Here is a 6,401-nt window from a genome sequence, read left to right as displayed (position 1 = left end):
CTTCAAAATGCCACACAGAGCCAAACATTCCCTTCACACCTTCCATATCCTCTCAGGACCCTGACACATTTCTTCTACCACTAGACCATTGTCCTAGGTCTGCTTCTGACTCTAGACTCAAAAGAACCTTTGGCCTGAGACATTATATTCCCCACTGAGGTCACTTCCAACCAAACCTTATGGGTCAGTTGCAGTTTACCTGAGATATTACTGTACTAGCATCAGCTCTGATCCCTTTCTTGTTTCTAATGGTGATAGACAGGTTGACAGAGGAGATTAGGCAGGTATTCCTGTTGACTATGATGTTTGCAGATGACACTGTGATCTTTAACAAGAGTAGGGAGCAGCATGAGTAGACCCTATAGAGGTGGGATATGCTCTGGAGAGGAGAGGAATGAAGGTCAGCAGGACCAAGACAGAATATATGTGTGTGAATGAGATGGAGGCCAGAGGAATGATGAAGATGCAACAAGTAGAGTTGACGAAGGTGGACAAATTTAAATACTTGGGATCAACAGTACATAGTAATGGGGAGTGTGGAAGAGAGGTGAAGAAGAGAGTGAAGGCAGGGTGGAAACAGTGGACAACAGTGTCAGGAGTAATTTGTGACAGACGGGTACCGGCAAGAGTGAAAATGAAGGTCTACAAGAAGATAGGGAGGCCAGCTATGTTATATGAGTTGGAGATGATGGCAGTAATGAAAAGATAGAAGTCAGAGTTGGAGGTGGCAGAGTTAAAGATATTTAAATTTTGCATTGGGTGTGACAAGGATGGACAGGATTAGAAATGAGTACATTACAGAGTCAGCTCAGATTAGACAGTTTGGAGACAAAGCCAGAGAGGTGCGATTGCACTGGTTTAGACATATGCAAAGGAGAGATGCTGGGTACATCGGGAGAAGGATACTAGTAACGCCAGGCAAGAGAAAGGCCTAAGGAGAGGTTTATGAATGTGATGAGAGAGAACATGCATGTAGTGGGAGGGACAGAGCAAGATGCAGAGGACAGGAAAATGTGGAGACAGATGATCTTCTGTGGTGACTCCTAACGGGAGCAGCTGAAACAAGAACAATTCAATTTGAGTATGTAAAAAGACCCTGATATCCTTATATGGAAAGTAATGAGAACAAGAAGTACACATTAGTAGAATTGTATCTGAAGCATAATTGTCTCTCTGTATGTCAATTCCCATTTAATTAGATAATACAGAAGAAATGATTCTTGTCATTCATTATGTGCCCAGCTTTTTCTAATAATCAAACGAATCCAACAGTCACCAAAGCGAATAAAATACCTAGTCAGAGGCAGGACAATATTTTTAAAGAATGTCTTATCATAGCAAAAAATACACAGTAGAACACAAGCCCTTCTCTCACATATTGTGAGAGATATCATCTCATACCAGATCTGGAGGACACACGCAAATATACTCTACTACACTCTGAAGGAATAATACATCATGGAATAAACTGGCAGCATCTTTCAATATATGCACTTCCTGAACTGGCAGGTGAGCATTTTCTTAATTAGGGACACCAACTCTGCATCTGTTTCCTGAAAATGAATGGTTAAATACTGTATATATTGATTCATATTTTTCTATTTCTTGTATGATGCAACGTGAATATTTCCATGCATTGCTTGTGTTTTTCTGTGGTATTGAGTAAAATATTTGTGATTCAGATTACTCTATACTTCAGCTTAAATATAAATATAAAATATGGATTCCATACTTCTTTAATGGCTTATTAGTGTTCTTTCATGTCTATAACAGTCTGTCTGATTTGTACAGAATTTGTTTAATAACACTACCCACAGTACTGGGTCTGTTAAACCTTCCCAAGTGGTGGTCTAAGTTAGTGCACAACTTTGTTCCTCTTCTCCGCTAGTTCTCTGTTGTCCTGGGAGAACAATGGCATGTTTTCACTGTCACGCATGCATGTTTGGGGACCTTTCAGGCAGCTCAGGTAATTTGAGTAATACCACTGTCAGGCAGAAGGGGATGCTGTCCACAGCCATATCAACTATTGCCAGGAGATGACTCTTAAAAAACTTGGCATCCTAAGCCTCACCCCTACCAGGAATGGACCAATACAACTGGAGAGCTAAGATATGGAGGTTGTCTTTTGGCCCAAATAACTGAGGGAGACAGAGTACCATTACAAAGTGTGAGGAGCATGATTTTTATTTTATTTTTTTGTATCCTATGGAATTGTTTTGTTGACTGAACCATTTATAAAAAATGGTTGGCTCGGCACCCCAAATACTGCACCATGTCCAGCAGTTCTCACATCTAGGGTTGTCACCACTCAAGCTTACACTCTCTGTTTTCCTACGTTGGTCCCCAAGCTTATTGCTCTTCAGGGACACAACACATGACGGAATCTATCACAAATTAGTAACCGTCGCTTTCACACACACTGGAATGCTTATTCTCCTTCTCAATGAAGGACTTCCTTCCGTCTTGTGTTGTGTTAGTTGCATGTCTGTCCATTGTATCTCTAGCGAACTAGCTCAAAAACATTGTGGCACTAACAAGGTCTGCTTTGAAAAACACCACTTTTGTAAGGTGTGGCACTATACTCTAGTGCAGGGGTTCTTAACCTTTTGATAACTCCAGACCCCCAGTGGATTGTCCAATATGGTCCCATACCTCCTTTACTTGACTGTCAAAATAATCATCACCATTCCTTATATTAGTTGCCAGTATGATTTCCAAATATGTCAACAGCTTGAATTTACTGTACTTTAGATATGGATAGCTAGGAAGAGAACATGAAATAAAATCATAAGCATTGATAACTTTATCATATTTATTTAGAAAAAGCAAAATTAAAAAATGACAAATATACAAACAGCTACAACTATTTTACAGTATAACTTTGATTCACCTGTTTCAGATTATAAAGCAATAATTTTACAGTTGAGTATTACACAAAAGAAGAAAACAAACTTAAATGTGCAAATTTTTTCAATATCTTGACCACATAACACAGACTTTCACTAATCTAGTGAGATATTTGTTGTTGTTTTTGTGCAATCAAAGCATGGAATCGGGGATACAGTTATGGACAAAGCTACTCGCATGTCATTTGGCACATCAAGTCGATTTCGAATTGACTGTGGTTTGAAACGTCAGTTGATTTATCGATCTGCATGCTGATTTTTGCAGGACTTTGTTTAATCTCACTGACAACTTGGGTTATTATGTCCTGACTCAAGTCTTTAATTCTCTGGTGTACAGCATCGTTGGACAAGGACATCTGACTCAATTGCTTTGCGGCATCCTCTCCTAGCATGATTTTTGCCATCTCCAGTGCACAAGGTTTCACGAGAGTCTCCTCAATTGTGTGGGGCTTCTTTTCTTTGACAATCATGTACGAAACTTTGTAGGAGGCTTCCAAAAAAGGTTTTCCAGGAGCAGTAAACCCATATGATGAAAGAGTTGCTTTCTGATCATAACGAACTCTTCTCAACTTAAAAGCATCAATCGATGTACCAACATGATTACTGTGTTTGCTTTCGAGATGTTCCCTCAGTCCTGATGGCTTCAAATTTTCATTGCTCATTACCAAATTGCAAATCATGCATTGGGGTCTTTCAGTTCCATCTCGTTCTGTCACACAGGTGAAGTCAAAACCAACATATGAATCATTCCACTTCTGTTTTTTGACAAACGACATTTTGCAGAAAATCTGTAAAAGGAAAAAAGAAAAACCGCAGAAAGCACTATGTACACAGCGGTAGGCAAGTACAGAATTAATGGCAGATTGCAGTTGCCGCCTTTATATACAATGCAAAATGCGCTTCTAGAGTCTTCGAGATACATACATTGCCAATAAACGAGTAAATACACACTTGTTCAGTAAATACAGTAATCCCTCCTCCATCGCGGGGGTTGCGTTCCAGAGCCACCCGCGAAGTAGGAAAATCCGCGAAGTAGAAACCATATGTTTATATGGTTATTTTTATATTGTCATGCTTGGGTCACAGATTTGCGCAGAAACACAGGAGGTTGTAGAGAGACAGGAACGTTATTCAAACACTGCAAACAAACATTTGTCTCTTTTTCAAAAGTTTAAACTGTGCTCCATGACAAGACAGAGATGACAGTTCTGTCTCACAATTAAAAGAATGCAAACATATCTTCCTTTTCAAAGGAGTGCAAAGCAAGCAGTCAAAAAAAAAATCAATACGGCTTTTAAGTATGCGAAGCACCGCCGGTACAAAGCTGTTGAAGGCGGCAGCTCACACCCCCTCTGTCAGGAGCAGGAAGAGAGAGAGAGAGAGAGATAGCGAGAGACAGATAAAAAAAATCAATACGTGCCCTTTGAGCTTTTAAGTATGCGAAGCTCCGTGCAGCCTGTCCTTCAGGAAGCAGCTGCACACAGCCCCCCTGCTCACACCCCCCTACGTCAGCGCAAGAGAGAGAGAGAGAGAGAGAGAGAGAAAGTTAGCTGGATAGCTTTTCAGCCATCTGCCAATAGCGTCCCTTGTATGAAATCAACTGGGCAAACCAACTGAGGAAGCATGTACCAGAAATTAAAAGACCTATTGTCCGCAGAAACCCGCGAAGCAGCGAAAAATCCGCGATATATATTTAAATATGCTTACATATAAAATCCGCGATGGAGTGAAGCCGCGAAAGGCGAAGCGCGATATAGCGAGGGATCACTGTATACATTGTGATATATGGCCGGCCGTTCATCCCTGCCAATACCCTCAGGCTGCCAGGTGGAGCCTTCTCTGCAGCATGGAGGTGCCCCGAATGCCAGCAGTGAATTATGGACATTGAAGTTTTCCTTTACAGCCCTGCTGGATACCATGGGGGCCACTAGAAGGAGCTGCAGAGAGGAGCAGCGACTATTTGCCCTATGCCCCCGGCAGTACGTCAGAGTCACATGGACAAGAGGAATGACGTGCTTCCGGGATGAAGAAAAGGACTTTTTATCTGTGATAAGAGTCACATGGACTGAAGGCTGGGAAACACTTCTGGGTCAAGGACTATAAAAGACTCTGAGAAACACCAGAGCGTTGAGCTGAGCTGGGTGGAAGGGTGGCAATGCGTCTGGGAGTGTGGAGAATTGGTTATTGATTATTATTGGTTATTGTATATGAGTAGTGTGGAGAGCAGGGTGCTTTGTGCATGTAATTATTATAATAAATTCAATATTTTGGATTTTACCTGGTGTCTGGCATTTGATCGTAGGCTTCAAGGGAGCAATAGCTATCCCTATCGTTCACAACATTTATTAAATTCAAATATTAAAATTAAAACGTATTAAATTTAAAAGTTAAAGTTGTAGTAAATATCCATCCATCCATCCATTATTCAACCCACTATATCCTAACTACAGGGTCACGGGGGTCTGCTGGAGCCAATCCCAGCCAACACAAGGCGCAAGGCAAGAAACAAACCCCGGGCAGGGCACCAGCCCACCACAGGGCACACACACACACGCACATACACACACACACACACACACACACACACCAATCACACACTAGGGCCAATTTAGAATCGCCAATGCACCTAACCTGCATGTCTTTGGACTGTGGAAGCAAACCGGAGCACCCGGAGGAATGTAGTAAATATACACGTGTAAAATTAAATACAAGCATTTGCAGGAAATGTCGAATGTTCTCAAAGAGTCTATCGTGTTCCATTCACGTACTATCCATCCATCCATTTTCCAACCCGCTGAATCTGAACACAGGGTGACGGGGGTCTGCTGGAGCCAATCCCAGCCAACACAGGGCACAAGGCAGGAACCAATCCTGGGCAGGGTGCCAACCCACCGCAGGACCATTCACGTACTACCTAAGTATAAATTAATACATTAAATAAAATAAATACCAATACCCAGAGATCAAGTCCCATACCCCCAGCATTTGGTTCCCATACCCCCAAGGGATATGGATACCCCCGGTTAAGAACCTCTGCTCTAGTGCTTTAGAAAATTATCTGTAATACCATGTGATCTAGAAAAATTTTGGGCCAAAAATTATTGGTATCAGCTGTTTAGATTGGAAAGTTAAAAAAAATAAAATAAATATATAAAAAAACTTAATAAACAGATTTGAAAGTTAAAAAAAAATATATAAAAAAATATATATAAAAAAATATATAAAAAACTTAATAAACCGGTCCCCATTTTTCAGTGTAAAAATCAATGGCGATATTGTTAATTTATGTCTCTAGGTAAAATCAAGTAACAAAATAATGAGCAAAATTCTGAAAACCTATTGAATGATCTACATTAATATGGCCTAAATGTGACCTGACCTTTATCTTCTTCCAAATAATAGAATCAAATTGTAACTCTAAACACTATACTTAGGTTGTTACCATCACAGTCTACTGTTTCCAATAAAGGCTTGAGGAAGTGACTCATGCTCTAA

The sequence above is a fragment of the Erpetoichthys calabaricus genome, chromosome 9 (assembly GCF_900747795.2).
Source record: "Erpetoichthys calabaricus chromosome 9, fErpCal1.3, whole genome shotgun sequence".
NCBI lineage: Eukaryota > Metazoa > Chordata > Cladistia > Polypteriformes > Polypteridae > Erpetoichthys > Erpetoichthys calabaricus.
This window is presented reverse-complemented; position numbering follows the sequence as displayed.